General features: G+C 41.6%; 1 protein-coding gene across 3 annotated transcripts in view; it reads left to right on the top strand.

The window, feature by feature from the left end:
• MTMR7 (myotubularin related protein 7) overlaps positions 1–26,179 on the top strand; it is a 103,271-nt gene that overhangs the window by 5,905 nt on the left and 71,187 nt on the right. The window lies entirely within an intron of this gene.

Below are 26,179 nucleotides of genomic sequence, written 5' to 3'. Positions count from 1 at the left end.
TGACAGTGAAGTCAAAGCTGGGCCTGAGTGGGCGGAACTTAGGAGGCCCCAGGGATCGTATTCATCTCATGGGGCCATTGCTGTGCAAAGTCCAGTAAGAAAAATTCATTCCTAAATTCCGGAATGGTTCCTCTTTATAAAGGCAGCTTTACAATTGTCTTATGTCGGTGGAAGAATAAAATCTTTTTAGTTTGCCACATAATGTGAGTTCCAACGGTAAAGTTAAGCTGTATTGATTTTGCACTGTGGAATTAAATTGTTGCTTCACAATCGGGAAATTGTAAACTTAGAGGAGAGTGCCATAAACCGCGAGATAGGTGGCTCAGAGCTTTCAGGGTTTAAGTGGTGCTAAATAATTTATTCTGGAATGAGGAATTTAACTCATGAACTCCCTCTGCCCTTGACAGGGGCATCCTTTCTTTGTCGTGATGAAGGGGGCTCTTGATAAAAATGATGTCTGATGTGAATGTCCGTAGTGATAGGGTGACGTGACACTGAGTGCTTTTCTTCCTATGGAATATGAATTTTGGGAGTAAAGGCCTTTTCTCATCCTTATTCAAACTCATTCTCTACAAAGCCATGTGTGCAAACCTGAACATCAAGGAATATTCTCACTTGTTCTTAAAACCCGTTTTCATAAACACCCTGTACCATAAATCTTCTATCAGGAAACAGAAAGAAATGGGGGGAAATGGATGATTGTCTGAAATTTCATTGAGTTGCGAGTCATGAACATTTAGGATAAGGCAGGTGGAAAAAATTAAAAACTACAGAGGTTGGGGGGGTTCACTCATTTCATTCCACAAGCATTGGAGAACCTTTCTTGTGAGAAACTCCTGTGTGAGCTCTGTGAAGCTCCAGACCAGGGAGCTCCTGGTCTGGAACGGAGTCAGTTGTAAATCTGGAGAGAGATGTGTACAAGGGACAGTGGGCAGAGAGGGCACTGGATGGAGGATCAGCTCTACCATAAAGGGTGAGGGAAGGCTTCTTAAAAGAGCTGAGTCTTTTTTTTTTTTAATTTTTTTTTTGCGGTACGCGGGCCTCTCACTGTTGTGGCCTCTCCCGTCTTGGAGCACAGACTCCGGACGCACAGGCCCAGCGGCCATGGCTCACGGGCCCAGCCGCTCCGCGGCATGTGGGATCCTCCCGGACCGGGGCACGAACCCGTGTCCCCTGCATCGGCAGGTGGACTCTCAACCACTGCGCCACCAGGGAAGCCCAGAATTTATTAATCTTAACTTTCATGTATAACATACAGCAGTGTAAATTATATTTATCATGTTATACATTCCATCCCTAGTACTTATTTATCTTATAACTGGAAGTTTGTACCTTTTGACCACCTTCTTCCAGTCTGCCCCCCTGGTAACCACAAATTGGGTCTCTCTTTCTATGAGTTTATTTGTTTGTTTGTTTTGAGGTGTAATTGCCCTACATCACTGTGTTAGTTCTTGTTACACAACATAGTGATTCGATATTTTAAACAATTTCATTTTACGTTTTTAAGTGCAATACTAATTTTCACAGTATAAATGAAAAAGGACTGTACTACTTACAGAGTTTGTGTTGTAAAATGTATAATTTTTGATGGTCATATTCGTCTTTGTTTTGGGCTTCCATTATATTCTGGGGGTGCTGAATAGATAGTTTGTCTTATATTGTACGATTTCATGTTTTAGGTGGCTTGTGAGGGGTATACACTCAAGTTTGAAGTGTATTTACCATGTGGCTGGCAGGGGTTTATTTTAAGAGGAAAGGAAATGCATGTATAATGTACAGTTGTTTTCCTATTACAGTGAAGTCATTCATTTACTCTTTGTAAGCTGTGCGATATCCACCACAGCCTCTGTACTCTGCTTCAGGCTCTGGAGTGCAGTGTAAGGAGACAGATACCCATGAATAATCTGGATGCTTTGCACATCTTTCTTGCTGTGTGTGTGTGTGTGTGTGTGTGTGTGTGTGTGTTTAACAGAAGCCTTTAACAGAGCGTATACCAAGCACGTTGTTTCTCTCCCGGAATGGTTCCTGTATAAGTAAAAAAAAATGTTCCAGGGAGGAGCTAGTTTGCAGTTGGGTTTAAGTCAGGACACCAAGCATTACCTGTATTGCATCACAGTGAACTTTTTGTTTCTACTTCTCTGTCTGGTTTTCTCTGTCACTCTGAAAACTTGCTGGTAAGAAAAAACCCTGCAAGAAGCTTAGGGATAATTTGGGTTCAAGTGTTACTTAGTTATATATAAAGCCTTCAGGGCTTTTAGAAGTAACTTGAAGTGTTTTGTAGGGTTTGGGTTAGTATCGGATAGATGCTAACGTGTCTAGGAACCTGGTGAAGTAATCTCTACTTTTTATGCTTTGGTCTTTCTGGAAGACATTTTTTTTCCCACACATATAAATTTGAGTTGTAAAATAGAATATGTGTTGACCTCCAAAACTCCAAATAGACCTTGAAAATGCCTTTTGTTCCTTTCCACCCCGGTCCCTGGTCTGGGCCGTTACTCTCACAGCCTCCTAACTGGTTCCTCTTTGCTTTTCTCCAACCCCTCCTCCACAGAGGGAACCTGGGTGATGCTTTTATGACACAAATTGGTCATGTTACTTCCCTGCTGAAATTCTTGGGTGGCTTCCCTTTGTACCCAGGATATAGAGTGAGAATCCCCAGAGTGGCCTGCCTGGATGGACCCATGTTTACTTCTCAGCCTCATTCTGTGACAGTCGTCTTCTTACTCACCACCCTCTGATCACAACTAGCCTTCGTGGGTTTCTCACATGTGACAGGTTCTTTTCTGCCTCAGGACTTCTGCACTGCTGTTCCATCCAGAGGATACTCTTATCCCCGCTCTTCACCTGCCTAAATCTCTCACCTTCATAGTTTCACATTAAATATAATTTCCTCAGGAAGGTATTCCCAATTCTCCATGTAAATCAGGGCTGCCTGTTATTGATATATTCTGTCATGGAACCCATATTTCACCTTATGCCCCTTGTTACATACATGTTTTATATATATGCAAGTGATTATTTGTTTCATGTCAAGCTCCCCTTTTAGACCAGGAGCCCTGTGAAGGTGAGGATCACATCTTGTTCACCCCTGTATCCACAGCCCCTAACATAGTTTCTGGCACCAAGTAAGCACACAGTAAATAAATTAAGAATTGGATAATAGAAGGAATGAGTAATTCTTAATTTCAGCCCTTCAGTTTTTAATATTTTCTTTAGTAATCCAGGCCTTTTGTGCATTGTACCCATGCTAGGTACCATATTGTCAGTCTTCTAATAGTATTAAGTACTTGTGGATGTCAGTATATTTTATAAAATATATAGCATATATATAATGATATGTATTTTGTCATTATATATTGTTTTAATAGACAGAATTAAAATAACATAAAATTCACCATTTAGCCATTTTAAAGTGTACATTTCATTGTGTTTTGGTATATTTATATGTTGTGTACCTCTCACCACTGTCTAATTGGGAACATTTTCATCACTCCCAAAGAAACCTAGTACCTATTAGTAGTCAGTTCTCATTCCCTACTCCAGCCCTTGGCAGCCACTAGTCTGCTTCCTGTCTCTATTAGATTTGCCTATTCTGTACATTTCGTATAGATGAATAATACAATTTGTGGCCATTTGTGACTTGCTTCATTTAGCATAACCCTTCCTACGTTCATCCAACTCGTAGTAGGTGTTGGTGCTTCATTCCTTTTTTATTGCAGAATAATATTCCGTTTTGTGGATATACCACATTCTGTTTATCCTTTTGTCAGTGGATGGGTGTTTGGGTTATTTCCACTTGTTTGTTTATTATGAATAGCACTGCACATGAACACTCACACTTGTTTTTTTGGGAGAACATAACTTTCCAGTTCTCTTGGGTGTATCTCTAGAAGTGGAATTACTGGGTCATATAGTAACTTTCATTTTTGAGGAAACTATGAGGACATCTTACATATTATACAACTAAATCTTTTTTCCTTATATATACATCTAATAATCTAGAATGATTTATGTAGTATTCAGAACCTAGGCACGTTAGGACTAATTGTTTAAACGGGTGAAGAGGTAGGTTTACATCAAAAGGGAGTATAGATTTTTATTGTTATACATTTAAACAATTTCTTAGAAAAACAACCTAATGAGATGAAGTTATATTTAATTCTAATTTGTGATAATATGCCCTTTTTATATAGTTGAAAATAGCATGCTTTATCTCTCTTACTGACTTTTTTTTTTTTAATTTGCCATGTTCTGAATTCTTTTGGCCATTACCTGCACCAGGACTTTTTTTTTTTTTTTAAAGATGTTGGGGGTAGGAGTTTATTAATTAATAAATTTATTTTTGCTGTGTTGGGTCTTCGTTTCTGTGCGAGGGCTTTCTCTAGTTGTGGCAAGCAGGGCCCACTCTTCATCGTGGTGCACGGGCCTCTCACTGTCATGGCCTCTCTTGTTGCGGAGCATGGGCTCCAGACGCGCAGGCTCAGTAGTTGTGGCTCACGGGCCTAGTTGCTCTGCGGCATGTGGGATCCTCCCAGACCAGGGCTCGAACCCGTGTCCCCTGCATTAGCAGGCAGACTCTCAACCACTGCGCCACCAGGGAAGCCCCTCTTATTGAATTTTTTGCCCACCATTATTTTGTATCTATATATATATATATATATATTTTTGTGTGTGTGTGTGGTACGTGGGCCTCTCACTGTTGTGGCCTCTCCCGTTGCGGAGCACAGGCTCCGGACGCGCAGGCTCAGCGGCCATGGCTCACGGGCCCAGCTGCTCCGCGGCATGTGGGATCTTTCCCAGACCGGGGCACGAACCCGTGTCCCCTGCATCGGCAGGCGGACTCTCAACCACTGCGCCACCAGGGAAGCCCTGTATCTATATTTTATATTCAGATGTCATCTCCCTATTTATTGTTTTAATGGTTGCATATTATTCATTTGAGTAGGGTTTGCTTAAACTGTATCCACTCATAGGGATGTGGGTTTTGTGCCCCTAGGAAAATACCTGGTACAGTTTTCTTAATTAATTATTGCCCAGAATGGAATGATGAGAGTAGGAACAGTCCATATAAGGATTCTCATTACGTGATATCTTTCAGTATTAGAAAGCTTCTTTATGGTCCAGGGTTTAGAAAAACCCTTTATAGTCCCAGCGAGCATAAATGAACGGACTGCGGAGGAGAAGGTCTTGGCTCCATATAGAGAAGTTCTTTACCACAATTATGCCTGTTGTAGAAAAGAAATTCGTTTATCTCTTGAAGGATTACAGGTGTCTTAAGCAGAGTCTGGATGACTCTTGTTAGCAAAGATGTGAAGGTGTTTCAGGCATCTGAGGGGAGAATAGACTAGAATCCTGTTTGAATTTCCTCTGAGCCCAGTGCCCAGCTAGCCGAGCTCCCTGCTTCTGACGCTGAGAACTTGCTGTGTCCCTTGGCAATCCACGGTGACCATGGACAGCTCTAGCCATTAGGAAGTTGTCCTTATATTGAGTCAAAATCTGGCTCACTGTAGTTTTTAGTAATTGTGTCTAGCTCTGTCCCCTGGGATGTTCCCCAATACATCAATCCTCATCCCAGGAAATGGCCCTTCGAGGATTTCCTAGGATGCCACCACCTCCATAATCCTTCCCTCTCACCTAAGTAGTTGGTTTAGCGCTGCTTTTCTGGCAACCAACCAGTGGCTTGGTTTTAAGTCCCTTTATATCCTGGTTACTTTACTCAATGAGTTTTAAAAAAGTATATGATTACTTCAGGTTTTGTTGAACTGGGAGAGAGTAAAGTTTGCTAACTATTTTTTAAATTTAAATATCACGGAGCCACAGCTCAGTGGCCTTCTGGTGAGCTGACTGTGGAAGAGAGCCCTGAAGTGGTCTCCACACATTGAGCTGTGAAGTCAAGTCTCCCCTGCCTTTTCCTTGAATGATAGTATCTTACACTTAGCTTTGTTCAATATTATCTCATTGGATTTAGCTTCTTGCTTAATCCCTAACACTGTTTTTGGATCCTGATACACATCTGCTATTCCTCTCAGTCGGGTACCATCCACTATTTAACAGCCTTGCCCTCTATTATTACCTCATCCATGATCTTATCCAGGGAAGAAACTAAATTAGGCAGATGTGACTTCTTAGTAGCTTAAGTTCGCCCTTATCTCTCAGGTTCTCCAGATACACTAGTTCCCTCAGCTTGGTGCCATTTACCGTTTGATGAACTTGGCTTCCATCACCTCTCCAAATAGCTCATCAAAGAAAAAACTGAAGTAGCCTGCAAATGATTGAGTGAATCCTCCTGCTGACTGATAGTTTTCTTTTCTAGGTTCATACAAAATTCCATTAAAGAAGCCGTTTTAGAATCTTGCCTAGATTTAATGTCAAACTCACCAGTTTATAACTCAAAATTCCATACCCCCATTTGAAAATAGTGATGTCATTTGCAAGATCTGTTTGTGATAGAGATCAATAGAGTCATGAGAAGATTGGCTTTCTCTGTGTCATTCACTGTCATGATACCATCGGCACTAAGTGTTATCTCTTTCATCTTTATTTTAAAAAGTATACATTTTCAGGTTATAAAAGTGTATTTACTTTTGATTCCTTAATAGGAAAAATATGGAAATTAACCACTGTTAATATGTGAGTATATTTCCTTCTGATATTTTTTTTCTTTGCATGAATACTCACACTTTTTATTTGCTTGTTTAGAAATTTAGGATCACCCAATTCAATTTTGTAGTGTGCTCCTTTTCATTTACCTTATTGTGGTCTTTGAAAACATGCTTTTAGAAGACTATGTGATTTTTTTTATCCTATGGAAATGTCATTATCACATTAACCATTTCCCCATAAGGCTGTTCCAATAATATAATGAAGAATATCTTATTTATTAATTATTATTTGCATATAAGCTAGAGCCCTAGATGGAATTACTGTGTCATGGAAGATGAACAATTTTATGGTTGATATATGTTGCCTAATGACTTTCCAAAAATATTATATCAATTTTCAGAAATAGGGCATAGTGTCTTTCCATTGCTTAATTATTTAAAAAATATTTGTTAAAGGGGGGATAGCACTGCGTTATTTCATGGTACATTTTTTTATTTCTAGTGAGGTTGAAGCATTTTCAAAAATATGTTTGTTGACTATTTTATTACTTTTCTCAATTATCTATTTATATCTTTCTCCATTTCAATAATTGTTGTTTTTTTGTGTGTGTACAGTATGTATATATATTTGTATATATATTTTACTGCCAGACTGTTTTCTGGAAGTGACTGTGCCATTTTAAGATCCCACCAACAATGTGTGAAGGTTCCAGTTTTTTCGTATCCTTGCCAACACTTGTTATTGTCTGTCTCTTTTATTCATCCTAGTGGGTGTGAAGTGGTATTGATCATGGTTTTGGTTTGCATTTCCCTAATGACTAATTATGTTGAGCATCTTTTCATATGCTTAATGACCACTTGTATATTTTCTTTGGAGAGCTTTCTATTCAGATCCTTTGTTCATTTTTTAATTGGGTTATTTGTCTTTTTTAATTATCGAGTTGCAAAAGTTCTTCATATATTATGGATATAAGTTCCTAATCAGATATATGACTTGCAAATGTCTTCTCCCGTTCTGTCAGGTTTTTTTTCACTGTCTTCATGGTGTCCTTTGAAACACAAAAGTTTTGAATTTTGACAAAGTCCACCATACCCAGTTTTTGTTTTGTCACTTGTGTTTGTGATGTCATATCCATGTATATATATATATATTTTTTTAAAAGGAATTTTGCCTCTTTTAAAATATTTATTTATTTATTTATGGCTGTGTTGGCTCTTCGTTTCTGTGCGAGGGCTTTCTCTAGTTGCGGCGAGCGGGGGCCACTCCTCATCGCGGTGCGCGGGCCTCTCCCTATCGCAGCTTCTCTTGTTGCGGAGCACAGGCTCCAGACGCGCAGGCTCAGTAATTGTGGCTCACGGGACTAGTTGCTCCGCGGCATGTGGGATCTTCCCAGACCAGGGCTCGAACCCGTGTCCCCTGCATTGGCAGGCAGATTCTCAACCACTGCGCCATCAGGGAAGCCCATGTATATATTTTTTAAAAGCCCTTTTTTTCTGATTAAAAAGATAATGCATTACAGAAAATTTAGTTCAAAAAAGCAGAACGAAAATAAATCCATGCATAATCTCAGTACCCAAGAAGAACTGCTGTTAACTTTGTATATTGTGAGCCCTTTTCTTTATATAAAGATGGAAAAGTGTTATAAAACAAAATTACATTTGTTTTCCCTCTCTCTTTCTGTCTCTCTGTGCCTGTGTGTGTGTGTAATTTGGGGGGTGAGAGTCTGTGTTTTGTATGTCATAGTATACCATAAATATTTTTCTCACCTTATTAAACATTCTTCTGAAAAGCGATTTGTTGTAACTGCATGGTCTCACATTGTGTGGATGCATTATAAGTTATTTAGTGTTGGGAGGCAGTTAATTCTCCGTGGGTCGTAAACATTTCTGTTCTTTTGTTCTGAAATTATCTTTTCAAGGGTGATTTTATAGTAAACAGCCTTGGAAGAGAGAAATAGTTTCTCCCTTGGGCAAAGGGCAGACTTGTTTGCTGTCCGGGTAATAAAGACAGCATTTTCCTCGGGGCCCAAGGTTGGTCAGGGTTGCTAGCAGAGCTCTTATAAGATTGGCCTGTATGATGCTCTAAGCTCTGAGTTTCCTCATCTGGGACACAGAGCTGCTCTGAGTGCAGCATCCACTGGGCTGCTGTTTCAGACTGGGGAGGTGGGGAGGGGTGGGTGTAGGCACCTGATGCAGACATGGAGCTCCTGCTTCCTGGTGTGCAGAGAGTAATGAAGTCCTTTGTTTCTGACCCAGGAGTCTTGTGTCTTCCCTCAGCAACCATGAAACTGTGACAGGCTGACTTGTTAGGTTGCAAGCAGACTAAAATTTCAGGCATTTTACAGCTTTTAACCAAGTTTATTATCACTTAATATTTGATATTTAATTTGCTTCCATTTTGTCACTAGGACAAATAACTGTGATAAACATCAGTGAATTTAAATTGTTGGGCAGATCTCTCTGTTGCCTCAGATTAAATTTCTAAAGTGTGATTTTGGGTTCCATTTCTATATATATCTTAAAGATTTTTGATATCTTCTGCTAGATGTTCCTCTAGAGTTGTGTCTGCTTTACCAGTGTAGCAGAGGAACTTTTTTCCTTTATTCTTATGAGAATGATATGTGAAGTGTGGTTTCTCATTAATTTATATACTAGAGCTTTGCTTATTGGTGAGATTGAATACACTTTTTTTTTTTTTTTTTTTTTTTTGCGGTACGCGGGCATCCCACTGCCGCGGCCACCCCCCCTGCTGCGGAGCACAGGCTCCGGACGCGCAGGCACAGCGGCCATGGCTCACGGGCCCAGCCACTCCGCGGCATGCGGGACCCCCCGGACCGGGGCACGAACCCGTGTCCCCTGCATCGGCAGGAGGACTCCCAACCACTGCGCCACCAGGGAAGCCCGAGATTGAATATACTTTTGGTGGTTGTTTGTAACAGTAGCCATATAATAATAGTACTGGTGAAAGAAAATCCTTCAGTAGCACTTGCTGTGTGCTAGGCACTCAATTCATTAGTCCTTGAAATAACTCTATTAGATGTAAGTGTTATTATTATCCCCGTTTTACAGATGAGGAAATGGAGGTGAAATAACTTAGAAGGAGCAGAGTGAGGATGCAGAACCAGACGGTATAGCCGCAAAGTGTTTTCTCAGCAGCTACGCTATCTTGTGTTTGGATGTTGAGAGCGGGAGAGAATGTGGTCTGGGTTCTCACTCCCGTCCGGCTTTACACTCCCAGGGCAAGGCCTTCTGTAGCCCTGCTCACATTTTTGCCTTGAGGCTGCCTCTGGATTATTAAACATGCCCCTTGTTTTTTCTTATGATTGCAGTTTGGTTTTATGGAAAGAACCAAGGTCAGCATTTTGTTTTGATTTAAGACAGATTATTGCCCAATTGTTAAAGTCTCTTCCGTTGCCCAATATTTGACAATATTGGGGAGGTAGTCTGTGTAATCAAATACACTATCTCACTTCAAAAGCCAGGCTGATAAGTTCGTTACAGTGAAACACGCCACTAGCGTGTAATGGCGGCCGTTACCTTTTCTTTAGTTTTCCAAGTTGTGGTTAAGCAGGAGTTTTTTCAGCATTCCTCAAAACCACCTGCATTTCTTGAAATCGTCACTTCTAGTAGGTTCAGCAAAAGTTTAGTTGAAGTCTGGTTGTTCGGGTGCGAGTCGGGTGTGGGTACAGAACACGTGGTGTGTCGTAGACCTTAAGAATCCCTATTCATTCAATACTGTGTAAATGCAGGTAGCTGCCAGGTAGCTTTCTAATTAGGGGATATACACTGTGTGTGTGTGTGTGTGTGTGTGTGATGGAGAAAATTCAATGAAGAAAAATAGCAAAATTCAAGGAGAGGGATGTTGGTGGGAGTGAGTTAGGGTGGTTATCTGATATATGCTGATAATACAGCCTTCCTGATAAAATGACATTTGAGCAGAGGCCTAGAAGTGAGGGAGCAAGGTATCCGCTCACCTAAGGACAGCAGAGGGTCTGGAAGTAGGAGTGTGCTTGGAGTCTTCAAGGAGGAGCAGGAAGACAGGGTAGGTGAGGGGCAGGGATGGGGCAGTCGTGGGCGATGAGCTTTGAGGGGGAGCAGGGCCAGAGCACGTGTGGACACTCACCTGGCTGTGAGGAGGTACCCAGGAGGAATCCGAGCTCGGACTTACAGTTAGCAGGCTCTTGGGCAAAAATAAACTGGGTGGAGGTAGGAGGGTAGGCAAAGCTGGAAAGAGGGGGGTGGTGGGTAGCAGTGGAAGTGGAAATAAACAATATATTTACAAGTAGAGTGCTAAGGATTTACTGACAGAGTAGAGATGAGAGGAGAGAAAAAGAGGAGTTAAGAAGAGCGCCAAGGTTGTTTGCCCCCGCCCTGGAAGGGTGGATTGCTGAGACAGGAACAGCTACAGGAGGGGAAGATGGGAAGCGAGGTGAGAGGGAACCCGGGCCTCAGTTTTGGACACACTGAGTTTGAGATGCCTGTTAGACATACAAGCGATTTCCTTAATAGGATCAGGGAACCCCCTTAAGGAACTACAGAATGGCAATACTTTTTTTTTTTTTTTTCCGGTACGCGGGCCTCTCACTGTTGTGGCCTCTTCCGTTGCGGAGCACAGGCTCCGGACGCGCAGGCTCAGCGGCCATGGCTCACGGGCCCAGCCGCTCCACGGCATGTGGGATCTTCCCGGACCGGGGCACGAACCCGTGTGCCCTGCATCGGCAGGCGGACTCTCAAACACTGCGCCACCAGGGAAGCCCGAGAGTGGCATGCTTTTTTAATAGGACTGTTTTTTTTTTCTTTTTTATCACTTTATAAAGGTCTCAAATCCTTTTGAAAATAGTCTGATGTAAATAAATTCAGTCAATAAATACACATTCTGGAAAATTTTCTCATAAGCCATATGCTTGTATGTTAGGTCAGAGTTTCCTATGGATCTCGTTGTTTTTAAAGAGTAATTAACACTGAATTATTTTCAGTTGAATATTGAATGTTCTGTCTTGTACATAAATAATACATTTACTCCCAATAGTTTAATTTTTGTTCTTTTCCACCTTCGCCTATCACTTATCAAGATGGACAGTAAACAAATACATTTCTCAGCATGAGAGGAGTATAATATTTAAAGGTATGCTAGATTGTTCCTTTGTAATATGAAAGGTTCTGCTTTGCTTTCTCTGGTTTCATCTGTTTTCAGAAAGCAAACTAATACACTTATAACTCAACAATAACAAAAAAATCAAGGAGCTCAATTAAAAAGTGGGCAAAGGACTTGAGTAGACATTTCTCCAAAGAAGATATACAAATGAAAGCATATGAAAAGATGTCCAACATCACTAGCTATTAGGGAAATGCAAATCAAAACCACTCTGGACTACCACTTCATACCCATTAGGATGGCTCTTGTTAAATAAATAAATAAATGAAAATAACAAGTGTTGGCAAGGATGTAGAGAAATTGGAACTCTCGGACGTGGCTGGTGGGAATGTTAAATGGTGCAGCTGCTATGGAAAACAGTTTGGCAGTCCCTCAACAACTTAAACATAGAATTACTGTATGATCTAGCAATTCTGCTCCTACATACATGCCCCAAAGTATTAAAAATGGGGACACAAACAGATACTTGTATTCCTGTGTTCATAACTGCATTACTCACAATAGACAAAGAATGGAAACAATCCAAGTGTCCAGCAATAGAAGAATGGATAAACAAAATGTGGTATATACATATAATGGAATATTATGTAGCCATTAAAAGGAACAAAGTTCTGATATATACCACAGCACGCATGAACCCTTGAGACATGTTGCTGACTGAAATAAGTCAGACAAAAAGCTTCAAATATTAGGTGATTCCACTTCTATGAGATATCTAGAATGGGCAACTTCTTAGAGACAGAGGTAGAATAAAGGTTAACAGGGGCTAGGGTAAGGGAAAATGAAAGTTATTACTTAATAGATGTAAAGTTTCCATTTCAAGTGATGAAAAAGTTTGGGGATAATGGTGGTGGTTACACAACACTTGGAATGTACTTAAAATGGTAAATTTTATGTTATGTGTATTTTGCCACAATAAAAAAAAAAACCAAGCAAAAACATTCCCTAACACATAACCAGTGCTGAATAAATAGTGAGTGAATTTGTTGAATGAATGAATGAATTCCAACTATGCTTAATTTGACAAATGAACATCAGCTCTTAGCATGGTAGTGGGGGGGTGACAGTGTGGCTCTGAAGTCAAGTGACCACAGTTTAAATTCTTACTCTGCCACTTCCTTATTAGGTATATGACTTTTTTAACTTTTGGCATAATTTTTAAAAATGAGAAGTAATTCACATAACCATAAAAGTCACACTTTTAAAGCGTACAGTTCAGTGGTTTTTGTTACATTCACAGTGTTGTGTAGCCATCATTACTGTCTATCTAATTTCAGAACATTATCATGACCCCCAAGAGAAACTTCATACCCATTATGAATACCCAGCTTCATACCCATCAATTCCAGTTTCTCTCTCCCGACACTCCTGCAAACACTAATGTACTTTTTCTTTCTACAGATTTGCCTATTCTGGACATTGTATATAAATGGAATGTTATAGTATATAGTTCATTATGACTGGCTTCTTTCACTTAGCATAACGTTTTCAAGATTCATCCATATTGTAGCCTGTATCAGTATGTCATTCCTTTTTTTGCTGAATAATATTCCATTGTGTATATTCACCCACATTTATTTATCTATTCATCAGTTGATAAATATTTGGGTTGTTTCCACTTTTTGTTTATTATGAATAATGTTGCTATGAACACTTATATACAAGTTTTTTGTGTATGTTTTCAGTTCTCTTTGGTATATACCTAGGACTAGAATTATTGGGTCACATGGTAACTATATGTTTAATCTTTTGAGACTGTTTTCCAGAGAGGCTGCACCATTTTATAGTCCCAACAGCATTGTGTGAGGGTTCCAGTTTCTTTGCATCCTCACCAGCATTTGTTATTGTCTGTCTTTTTGATTATGACTATCCTAGTGGGTGTGAAATGGTCTCATATTGTTGTTTGATTTGCATTTCCTTGATGGCTGATGATGTTGAGCATCTTTTTATGTGCTTATTGGCTATTTGTGTATCTCCTTTGGAGCAATATCTCTACAAATTCTTCACTTTTTAAAATTTTTTTTTTTGGTGCAGTTTTAGGTTCACAGCAATATTGAGCAGAAAGTACAGAGATTTTTTGTATACCCCTCCCCCACCCACATGCATAGCCTCCCCCGTAATCAGTATCCCTCACCAGAGTGGTCTCTCTGTTATAATTGATAACCCTACATTGACACATCATTATCATCCAAACCCCATAGGTTATTAGGGTTCAGTCTTGGTGTTGTACATTCTATGGGTTTGCACAGATTTATAATGACATGTATCCCCCAATGTAGTATCATCCAGAGTAGCTTCACTGCCCTAAAAATCCTCTGTGTCCCACCTATCCGTCCCTCCCTTCCCAACCCTTGGCAACCTCTGTTATTTTTGTGTCTCCATAATTTTATCTCTTTCAGAATGTCATATGGTTGAAATCATACATTATGTAGCCTTTGAGATTGGCTTCTTTCACTTATAATATGCATTTAAGTTTCCTCCGTATCTTTTCATGGCTTGATAGCTCATTTCTCTTTAGTGCTGAATATGCCATTGTGTGGATGTATCAGAGTTTATTCATTCACTTACTGAAAGACATCTTAGTTGCTTCCAAGTTTCGGCAATTAGGAATAAAGCTGTTATAGACACTTGTGTACAGGTTTTCAGCTCCTTTGAATAAATCCCAAAGAAAGTAATTGCTGGATTACATACTAAGAGTGTATTTAGTTTTGTAAGAAACTGCCAAACTTACTTCCAAAGTGACTGTACCATTTTGTACTCCCACCAGCAATGAATGAGAGAGTTCCAGTTGCTTCACATCCTTGTCAGCATTTGGTGTTGTCAGTGTTTGGATTTTGGCTGTTCCTGTCAGTGTGTAGTGGTAACTCATTGTTGTTTTAATTTGCATTTCCCTGATGACACATGATATAGAGCATATGCTTATTTTGCCATCTGTATGTTTTTGGTGAGGTGTCTGTTATGATCTTTGGCTCATTTTTCAATCGAGTTGTTTTTATCAGAAATGTCTTTTGCAAATGTTTTCTCCCAATCTGTGGCTTGTCTTTTCATTTTTTGACTGTGTTTTACAAAGCAGAAGTTTTTAATTTTAATTAAGTCTAGCTAATCCGTTCTTTCTTTTGTAGATCACGCCTTTGCTGTTGTATTTAAAAAGTCATCGCCAAACCCATGATCATCAAGATTTTCTTCTGTGTTATATTATAGGTCTTTGTTCATTTTTAATTGTGCCATCTATAAGGGACCTCCTTCGTGGTCCAGTGGGTAAGACTCTGCACTTCCACTGCAGGGGGCATGGGTTCGATCCCTGGCTGGGGAGCTAAGATCCTGCATGCCTGGTGCCGTGTGGCCAAAAAAAAAAGCATATGTTCCCTCTATATTTTTATTGTTGAGTTGTAAGTCTTTGTATATTCTGAATACCAGATCTTTCTCAGATATATGACTTGCATATATTTGCTCCCATTCTGTGGGTCTTTTTTTCATTTTCTTGTTGTTCTTAGAAGCACAAAAGTTTTTAACTGTGATGAAGTCCAATTTATCTATTTTTTTCTTTGGTTGCTTGTACATTAGTTGCTATATCTAAGAAACCATTGCCTAATCCAAGATCACAAAGATTTTCACTGTGTAGGTCTTTGATCCATTTTGAGTTAATTTTTGTATATGGTGTGAGATAGCTGTCTACGTTCATTTTTTTGCATGTGGGATTCCAGTTGTCCCAGCATCCTTTATTGAAGGACTTATCTTATACCCTTTAATTATCTCCACAACCTTGTGGAAAATAAATTCACTATAGTTGCACGGACCATAGATGCCTGGGTTTCTTACTGGCCTCTCAGTTCTATTCCTTTGATCTCCATATTTATCCTTAATTAGTACCACACAGTCTTGATTACTGTAGCTGCGTATATGGTCTTGAATGAGTCGCTTGAGGTTTCCCAAAGCCTTGATTTTCTCATCTGTAACTCATTAGGAGACTAAATGAGAGAATACATTTAAAACACTTAATAACGTGGCACTTAGAAAACTTTAGCTGTTTTTCTTAATTTTATTATCATCATCATTGCAAAAGGAGGTGGTCACCGGTTTGTATGCTGGAAGAACTTCTATGAAATTTGAGAATACTAATTTTTTCTTTATCCAAACATTTCATTTGATTTACTCATCCACTTCCTCACTTTACAGTGGGGTTGACTTGTTTTTCCTCTGAAGGCACTCTACAAAGAGTCCTTTCCTGTCACCCAACTCTAGTTCACACCCATACTTGAGAGCATATTTTTCTTTTATAAAAATGTTAATTTCATCAACCACGTGAATTTTAGGTAAGGTGTCAAGTTTTGCTCAGGAAGCCTCTCTCGTGGCCTCCAGTTCCCTGGAGAAGAAGCCTCAGTGACATCATCCAGGATTCCAGAGGGAGAGTCTTTTTGGAGTGGATGTGGGAAGAAACTGAGAAAACAGTCTCTCTTTTTTTTTTTTTTAGTGGATGAAAGTAACATGGTAACATTGGTGTCTGCATTAAAGCTTTCAAAAGGGATACCATTAAGACATTATATACCTTGAAATATTTGAATGCTTGTGAGGAATGAGCAAGAATGACTGTGTAACCTCCTACATATGTCCACTTTGGACATTTATTTATTTATTCGTGAATTTCAACATATCTCACTTGAACTCACATTATTGACTGATTTGGTTTAGTTATCACTTCTGTCATATCTCCACAGGCACACAGTGTCTGGAATGCTTGTTTTCACAGAACAGATGTGCCTGTATTTTCTTATCCTTATTTAAAGTTTATTTTTATTGGTTTTTCCATTCTGAATGGGACAAGCTGTGAAGTATGCATGAAATTAAACCTCTTGACCACACACCCAGGGTTCCGTGACTCTGTCCCGTGTGATGGTTCCGTTTTGTATTCTTCCGTTGCACTCAGAGGGAGGCCGAGAAGCTCATTTTGTACCATATTTCTTAGGCCAGGAACAGTGTAAACTGTTTTCTTCTGGTGCCCTTTCCCCTGGTGGACAGCTAGTGGACAGCTAGTTGAAGCCTTTGGGAGTTAAAGTACTTCCCAGGACATAGGCCCAACCCTTTCTCCCTCAGCCATTTAAAATAGTTTAAAAATAACCCCACTTAACGTTTTGTGGCAGGCTGTGACAACTTTATAAAAATTGTGTGTTTACTTTTCTCCTCTTTTTCGTGTATTAAAACACTGTTTATCACAGATTCCCGGAGAAGGAAATTTACTGCCAAGCTCTGAAAGAAAGTTTCATTCCTCAGGGCATGTAGCAAAGCACAGATTATTTCGAATGTTCAAGGTGGAGTTGACTTCCACATGGAAGTGAGCTGCTCAGCCTGCATGAGTAGTGGTGGTTTACCAAAGGGGTTCTGCCTTCTTGAGCTAAGCGGATCGATTCAAAGACCCTATTCATGCATGTATCCTTTCACTTGGACCTTCAGCAGCTCTTCCTTGAGTGCTTTCTGTAGGCCAGGTGCTGTTTTAGGCCTTGAAGATCCATCCAGTGGTGAACAAGACAGGCCCTCTAGTGGAACCTCTAATGGAACTTACGTTGTAGGGAAGAATCAAGCAAACAAAAAATATTCCAATATTGCAATATAGATATAATCACTGTAAGTCAAGACCTTGGAAAATCGTCTACTTTTAGAAGGTTTATCTGCCAAATCCTGCTACCTTTCTTCCCCTGTAAACCTTCCAGTGTGGGCTTCTCAGCCCACTCAGAGTGAAAGGCAGTGTCCTAGCATCCTCTTCAAAGGCCTGATGGCCCCAGCTGCCTATGGCAACTTGTCCCCACTCTACACCAACTCTGGTCCAGACGTCCCACCTCCTTGTAGCCCCTTGAATTATTCAAAGATCTTCCTGCTCAGGGTCTTGCAGTGGTTCCTTTTGCCCGGAATGCTGTTTTCCCAGATTTCCTTGTGGCCGGCTCTCTCACTTCCTTTGGTCTCTACTGAAATGTCCAATCATTTTATAGGAGAGGAAGTCCCTGGACATGCTGGTGCCCCTCCCCACCCAACTGCTTATCTTGCTTCTGTTTCCTCCCTAGCACCTTCTGGCATGCATATATGTTTGTTTGCTTTGCTTGCTTATTTGTCATTGCCTGTTCCCTTGCCCCCCCAAACAGTGCAAGCTCCCTGTGGGCAGTGACTTTGTCTTGTCCACTGCTGTAGCCGCAGCATCCAGAGCACTCTGTGCCTGGCACAGAGTGAAGGTGCACAGTGAAGATTCCTTGAATGAATGAATCAAGGAAATGGTTTAATGTGACTGGGTCCAAGCTTCACTATCTTTCAACAGCCTTCTTTCTTCTTCTTCTTTTTTTTTTTTTGAAAAAATTTTTAATTGAGGAGTAAGAGACATATAGCAGTATTATTAGTCTCAGGTATACAACATAGCGATTCAGTATTTGTATACATTGTAAAATGATCACAATAAGTCTAGTTAACATCTGTCTTATTTTTTAACACAATTAAGCCAGTGTTCCCTGGTACTCTAGTGGTTAGGGTTCGGTGCTCTCACATTTATGCTAATATTTTATTAATTCAAAAGTACTTTACAAGAAAATATAACTGTGGCTTCCAAAAAAAATGTTATACCTGGATTTAGTACCAAGTTCACAGATTTTCGTTTTGCAAGGACTACCAGGCTCTAAAAAGTGAAGCAACATTGTAACCAAAACTTTAACCCCAAGGATTCTCGCGAAACATTACAAATGACAGCACGAAAAAAAGTCTTGCATAGTCACTCCAAATTTAGTTCTACAGTGTACCCAGAAACTGGCAAGACATGGTGTCTTGCACAGTCTCAACTTTTCAAATAAAGAATGTTACAAAGAGCTATATAATCACAGCAATCACATAAAGAGTTTATGACCTAAAGCAAAATGACCTAAAGTTTCTTGAAACTTGTCAGCTTCTGTACCACCTGGGTAACGTCTTCCCAGTGTGAAGACGAGTTTTATTTTGTTTTTTTTTAAATCTCTAATCTAGTTTAATGGTGCAGCTTTTGTTTTTACCTGCTGGCTTGTGTTCACAGCAGCTTTTGAAGACTGCTTGTTCAACCGTAGCTGCATCCTATACCCCAGCTATGGAGAAAAAGGTAAAACCTCTTAGTCCCATGGCACTTAGTTTTAGTTTTCACCTTTGCAGATGAAGTTTGGTGTTTTGTTTTTTTGTTTGTCTTTATTCCTTGTTTCTTGTCCTTGCCACATCTTCCATCACTGAATATTACTTACCTTGTCTGAAAATTCAAATTCAATAATAGAGCATTCCTGGTTAATCATACCTGAATCTACCTATAAGCGCTCACATACTTTGTTTTTACCATAGTGCTATTAACTTTCAGTCACTGGACGAATATTTTAGCACATGCGTGTGCTAAGCATTAGGGCACAAAGATGAAAAGCACATAGTGCCCGTCCTCAAGAAGCCTCTCCTCCAGGGGTTGCAGTGTTGCTCTGATACCATTGTAATGGTCCATCATTTCAGGATGCCAGTAAGCCAAGGACTGCATCTCCTTTTTCCTTCTTCCCACAGTTCTAATGTAAGTGTGGGCCTGCATTGTTCATGGTGTTGCAGGGAATATTGGAAATAAAAGAACCTTCCTTGAGAATATGCATTCTGGGAAACAATTAGAACGGTTCAGTAAAAATAGCATGTAATAAGGCAGTGCAGAATAAATGGGAAATAAATAGTAATGACCAGAAGTGCCACAGCAATTCAAATAGTAATGACCAGAAGTGCCACAGCAATTCCCAATCCACAGAGAGGATGACCTCTGTGGACTGGGATGGTCAAAGGGAGGCAGTATTGAGGAGGCGGGTCTTGGGTATTAGGCTGGAGGGGACATGCTGTGCTGGGTGAGTGGTGTCCTTAGGCTCCTGGGGACCTCAGAGCTCTTTGTGACAGGACAGTTGTGCAGTCTTTCTAATTGGGCCTCAGAAGAGGCTTCCACGTCTTTGCGTCTGCACGGCGTTCTGCTGTAAAGTCATTTCCCAGAATGGGAATGATGGGCTCCCAAGGGGTGTCCTGTAAGATGAGAAAGGGGAAAATGTGGTGCCGATTATAGAGTTTGTCCTTGGGGGCTCAGAGCCCAGGGTGAGGCATGGGAATGTGTAAATGGGCTGGAAACTGGCCTTGCCCGCGTGGACAGGCTGTACCCCTTCGCCCTCTGGCACCGATACTTGCCAGGAGACGGTGGGAGGGGCAGGGGCGTATACCACTCGGTTCTCTCTGTGCCCAGGCTGTCTCCTTTCTTTGGACCAGCAATGAGTTCCATTTGGCACAATTCGCCCTTGGAAAACTGGTTTCCCATAGTTTCCAAAGAGCTATATAAGTAGATGGTTTAGGCCTTTGCTAGCGGTGCCTTTGTCAAAAATATGTCAACTTCAGAAGCGTTTTAGAATTTTAGAAATATTTTTAGAGGAAAATCATCATCATAAGATAAGCCTTTGCCTTCTATATTGCTTCCTAGCTAGGTCTTATTCTTCCAATATTATTTTAGTTTTCAAAATGACTATTGTTTTGAAGCCAGCTATCTTGAATAGGTTGTTCCATAGGTTTATTCTTTGAGTCACAATGGGCCCAGGATCTGTTCTTCATTTGTTTTCCTCTCAATCTCTTTTTTCCTCTTTTTCTCTTATTTATGCTTGTTGAAAATGGTATTTTTGGTTGAGGTTATTTTAAGGTGGTGTTGAAATAAATCCTGAGACTGTCCTCTTGTTCAGCAGCGCATGTTCTTTTAAGCCTACACATCCAGGGTCATCCTACCAAAATAAATTATATGGGCCCTGTGCAAGTCTCTCAAGTGCCTGACTTTATTTATGAGCTTGGCTGCTGGCATAACGTTTATAGTTTCCCCTGAGCAAAAATGGGCTCCCTTTTCTTTTCTCTGTCTTTTCCAAGAATTGCTAGCAATCTCATTTCTTAAGTAGCTATATAGGTCTGTGTCACTTACTATTTTAGCTTTATTATCCCCCTCAGGGAATTTTTAAAATTTAGTTGAATGTCAGTCAAATCAACTGTTTTATTTATTTATTTGTTTATTTATTTATCTTTGGCTGCATTGGCTCTTTGTTGCTGTGCACGGGCTTTCTCTAGTTGTGGCGAGCAGGGGCTGCTCTTCATTGTGGTGCATGGGCTCTAGGCGTGTGGGCTTCAGTAATTGTGGCACATGGGCTCAGTAGTTGTGGCTTGCAGGCTCTAGAGCGCAGGCTCAGTAGTTGTGGCGCATGGGCTTAGTTGCTTCGCGGCATGTGTGATCTTCCCGGACCAGGGCTCAAACCCGTGTCCCCCTGCATTGGCAGGCGGATTTTTAACCACTGCACCACCAGGGAAGTCCCAAATCAACTGTTTTAACAATTGTATGGGCAGATGGAACTCAACATTGTGCCCATTTATAGGCATTCAGGGCTATCTGAAATCATCAAGAGATTTCCTTTACCTTGGCTTAAGCTGGATAAAAATATCCTTTTCTTTTTATTTTTTTAACTCAAATTTTTTTTTTAAATTTTGGCCGTGTTGCGCGGCTTGTGGGATCTTAGTTCCCCAACCAGGGATCGAACCTGGCCATGGCAGTTAAAGCGCTGAGTCCTAACCACTGGACCACCAGGGGATTCCCAAAAATATCCTTTTCTATATAGGAAAGTTGACTGACTTTTTTCTTCTTTTAAAAGCAAATTTCCCACAACTTATATTTTTTCAGAGTATAACCTTATTTATTGGAATTATTTGGAGATTTGTAGATCTGTAGAAATAAGTGTGTCAAGTACCTATTTCTTGTGTGGAGAAAGGTCTTAAATTTTCCAGCCAGTTGGGGAAATATGTAGATTCTTCACTTTGAAAGCTGACACACTAAACATCCTTATAACATGCATACAATTCAGAATCTTTATTTTCATTGTCCTTTTGTGCAACTAGCATAACAGAATATTCTGGATAAACCCATTCATTCTTTTACCTCTTTTTTTTTTTTTTTTTTTTTTTTTTTTGTGCGGTACGCGGGCCTCTCACTGTTGTGGCCTCTCCCGTTGTGGAGCACAGGCTCCTGATGCGCAGGCTCAGCGGCCATGGCTCACGGGCCCAGCCGCTCCGCGGCATGTGGGATCTTCCCGGACCAGGGCACGAATCCGTGTCCCCTGCATCGGCAGGCGGACTCTCAACCACTGCGCCACCAGGGAAGCCCTACCTCTTACTTTTGAAAATTAGATCAAGATTACCGGAATGAACTTTTCTACCAATAGCTACCCATGGGTGTGTCTACGCTCCTTGGATTATGAGTCTGTTTCAAGCTGGGTTTTAGTCTTTCCAGATCTGAACCCTCCTACTTCAGTTAACCTGCCTGATACTGGCTCTGTCCGGACAGAAGCTGGTGCTTGAGGGGGTAAGATGGAAGAGGCGGGCTCTGTAGGCTAGTAGATGCTGTCGGAGGAAGCAGCAGAAGGGGGGTTATCTGCGCATGCGCAGATTCTGGTAGCGCAATATGTCTTTGGAGAATAATCAGTGGCCTCTATTATATGATTTTGGCGATGGTTTTGGGTATTAAAAAAGGAACCTGCTGAAAAGGCAAGGTGCTGCCAGGCTGTGGGAGGCCCTGATCAGTAGTACTGGGAGCACTGAGGCTTTGAACAGCGAGTGATGTGACAAAGGCGTGAAGTAGGATGACAGTCTGGGAACAGAGGGCGTGGTAGCCGTGCGCCGGGCTCTGGCTGCTCACCGTGCATTCTCCCGGGCTCACTGAGGGCCCACGCCTGCTCTGCCCACAGACTGTGTGTTTTTGTGTGGCTCACACCGGGCCACTCATTAGGTCATTCCTGTGACCACTGTGACTGGCTAAAGTGTACGCGTAGGACCCAGTGAAATGCAGCGAGGCTGCGTGGGCTGCGGGGAACGCATGCGGTGAGGCTGGGTTTCTGGAGCCCTCGTGAGCAGAGAGCTGAGAGCCAGCAGAGAGGGAGGGGCCCCTGCTGAGAGATTGCGGGGGGTGGGGGTGGGGCTGGGGGCTTTGAACCCCTGGCCAGTCTCATCGTTATGGTTAAATGCTTCATGAAAATCCCTTTTGGCTGCAGCCATATGAAGTTGAAATTTCTGTCTCTTGCTCCTGGAAGAATCCTGACAGAGGTGGAGTCAGATAATCTGCGGGCAGTGTTACTGATTAGGAGCCTCTGGGTAACTTGTCTGGGTCCCTGGCACAGAATAGACACTCAACAAATTAATAACATGAATTAATAAATTAATTACATTAACAAAGGTTAAACTGATGGGTGGCAGCCGTCTCAGGGATTTTTTTTTTTTTTTGCGGTACGCGGGCCTCTCACTGCTCTGGCCTCTCCCGCTGTGGAGCACAGGCTCTGGACGCGCAGGCCCAGCCGCCCTGCGGCACGTGGGATCCTCCCGGACCGGGGCGCGAACCCGTGTCCCCTGCATCGGCAGGCGGACTCTCAACCACTTCGCCACCAGGGAAGTCCCTCAGGGATTTTTAATAGGTGCCTTGCTTTGTAGTATATCTGACTGTATTGACTAAGTTTTAGAGAATAATTTAGCTTCATAGCGGGATACATTTTTAAAAGACTTAATTTTTCAGGCAGCTTGAAAATAGGATTATTTTCATGCAGTCTGAATGTGTGTATCCTACCCGCATCTCTCTCTGTGTTATGTCAAAGATATTTTATAAATTTTACGAAGGGCAGGATGTCTTAAGTATTTCTTCTGGTTACATGCCATATATTTTCTTGGATTGTGCTTTGTGATTTTTGCCTTTCCCTCATTTATTCTCCAATATCTGACCTCTGAATAAAATGGTCCTGGGAAAAGACTTTCGTTAGTTTTATAGTTTTAAACAGATTAAATCTGACTTTTGGGAGAAGGATTGGTGTTTCTGATTTTTCTACCAAACGGCTGGATTAGAAAACTCCTGAAGCTTCCTGACTACCCCCGTTTTTTTTTAAATACATTTATTTATTTACTTATTTTTGGCTGCGTTGAGTCTTTGTTGCTGCACGCGGGCTTTCCCTAATTGCGGTGAGGGGGGTCTACTCTTTGTTGCGGTGCGCGGGCTTCTCATTGCGATGGCTTCTCTCGTTGCGGAGCACAGGCTCTAGGCGCGCGGGCTTCAGTAGTTGGTACGAGGGCTCAGTAGTTGTGGCTCACGGGCTTAGTTGCTCCGCGGCATGTGGGCTCTTCCCGGACCAGGGCGCGAACCCATGTCCCCTGCATTAGCAGGCGGATTCTTAACCACTGCGTCACCAGGGAGGTCCCTGACTACCCCCTTTTATGAGTTCAAGCAACTTTATGCAACTAGGAAAAACGTGTATCTCTTAATTTCTTTAAGTAAAATTTTTTTTGCAAACAAGTTTATTATGATATTTTACCATGTGATTTTATTTTATTTTTTTGATGTGGATCACTTTTAAAGTATTGAATTGTTACAGTATTGCGTCTGTTTTATGTTTTGGTTTTTTGGACGTGAGGCACGTGGGATCTTAGCTCCCCGACCAGGGATCCAACCACACCCCCTGCATTGGAAGGCGAAGTCTTAACCGCTAGAGTGCCAGGGAAGTCCCTACCATGCGATATTATTTTTCCAGTTTTATTGAGATATAATTGACATAGAACATTGTATTGGTTTAAGGTATGCAGTGTAATGATTTGATATATGTGTATATTGCAAAATGATTACCACAGTGTTAGCACTCATCACCTCATATAGTTAACAATTTTTTTCTTGTGATGAGAATTTTTAAGATATACTCGCTTAGCAACTTTCAAATATACAGTACAGTATTGAAAGTACTTCTTTTTAAATTGGAAAAATCAGATGCTTTTTTTCCCTATTATAAGAGATTATGACAATTCCAAGTGGTCTGAAAAATGTTTTACTGCTTCACTTTTTCTTCATCTGTGTCAAAATATTCTGCAACTGTCATTGAGTAGCCCATCTTTTTTGCAAACTCTGTCGTTACCACTACTGTAACGGGAAATGGAATCACAGACACGAGGTGAGCATTCAGTGGGAGCAAGAATGAAATCTCCGAAGTCTCTGTTATGAACTTGTTTGTCAATAATTACAGTTTATTCATAACTACAGAGATGGACGCCTTTCCTCTTTCTCTCTCACACATGTAGTTACTTGCAGGTGGAATCATTCATTGTCCAGGAGCTCTGGGTTCAAACTTAAAACATCCTACTTGGTCTTCCCTGGTGGCGCAGTGGTTAAGAATGCACCTGCCAATGCAGGGGACACGGGTTTGATCCCTGGTCCGGGAAGATCCCACATGCCACAGAGCAACTAAGCCCACAAGCCACAGCTACTGAGCTCTCGTGCCACAACTACTGAAGCCTGTGCGCCTAGAGCCTGTGCTCCACAACAAGAGAAGCCACTGCAATGAGAAGCCCATGCACCACAACGAAGAGTAGCCCCCGCTCGCCGCAACAAGAGAAAGCCCGCTTGCAGCAACGAAGACCCGATGCAGCCAAAAATAAAATAAAATAAATACATTTATTAAAAAAATAATCCTACTTAGTGCCACAGGGACACCTACCATAAATGAAACATTTCTATAATTGATGCGTGGCTGGTGAGAAGTGCACCTTGATTCCTGATGTGGTTCTCCTGCTGCCAGAAGGTTGTGGCACCTTATGACGTGAAACAGGCCAGAGCACCTGTCATGACTCTGGCCAGCTGTTCCTGGGACCACGTGGGAGCCAGGCTCCCCAGGCCTCCTCAGTACCATGGCGGGCATGCACCCCTCCAGACCAGTGAAGTGAATAGACGGCGTTAACGTGGCCATTTTTTCTTTCTTGCGGTACGCGGGCCTCCCAACCTTTGTGGCCTCTCTCGGAGCACAGGCTCCGGACGCTCAGGCCCAGTGGCCATGGCTCACAGGCCCAGCCGTTCCATGGCATGTGGGATCCTCCCAGACCGGGGCACAAACCCGTGTCCCCTGCATCGGCAGGTGGACTCTCAACCACTGCGCCACCAGGGAAGCCCAACGTGGCCATTTTAACTTAATGCTCTACACCGAGTTATCAGTGCTTTAGCTTTAGTCAGAACTTTTTATGTGTTAACCATGTAAATCTGTCATTGAAATTTTAGGGAAAATGGAGGATTTACAATGTTAGGCTTGGACCGAGGGGGTAAAGTATGGGGGCACATGTAGGGAACGCGTGTGGGCGTCAGACACTTCTGGTCTGAAATCTGGCTCTGCTGCTTTCTAGCTGTGGGGCCTTGGGCATTAGGTCTACAGGCTGCATGTGTATTTTATCATGTGTTCAGTGGGACCACTATGGCTAGTTTTCAGCCAGGGTTAGAAATAGTGTGCGGACAACACTTAGGACAATACCTGACACTCAGCAGTTGCTCAGTTAATGCGACTGTTGTTGTTGTTATTATTACCCTTCCTTCTTTCGTCCCTTCTGCTCA

Source organism: Mesoplodon bidens (genome assembly GCF_964165515.1).
Source record: "Mesoplodon bidens genome assembly, chromosome: 20".
Lineage (NCBI taxonomy): Eukaryota > Metazoa > Chordata > Mammalia > Artiodactyla > Ziphiidae > Mesoplodon > Mesoplodon bidens.
Note: the sequence above shows the minus strand (reverse complement) of the source record. Positions and strands in the feature narration are given on the sequence as shown.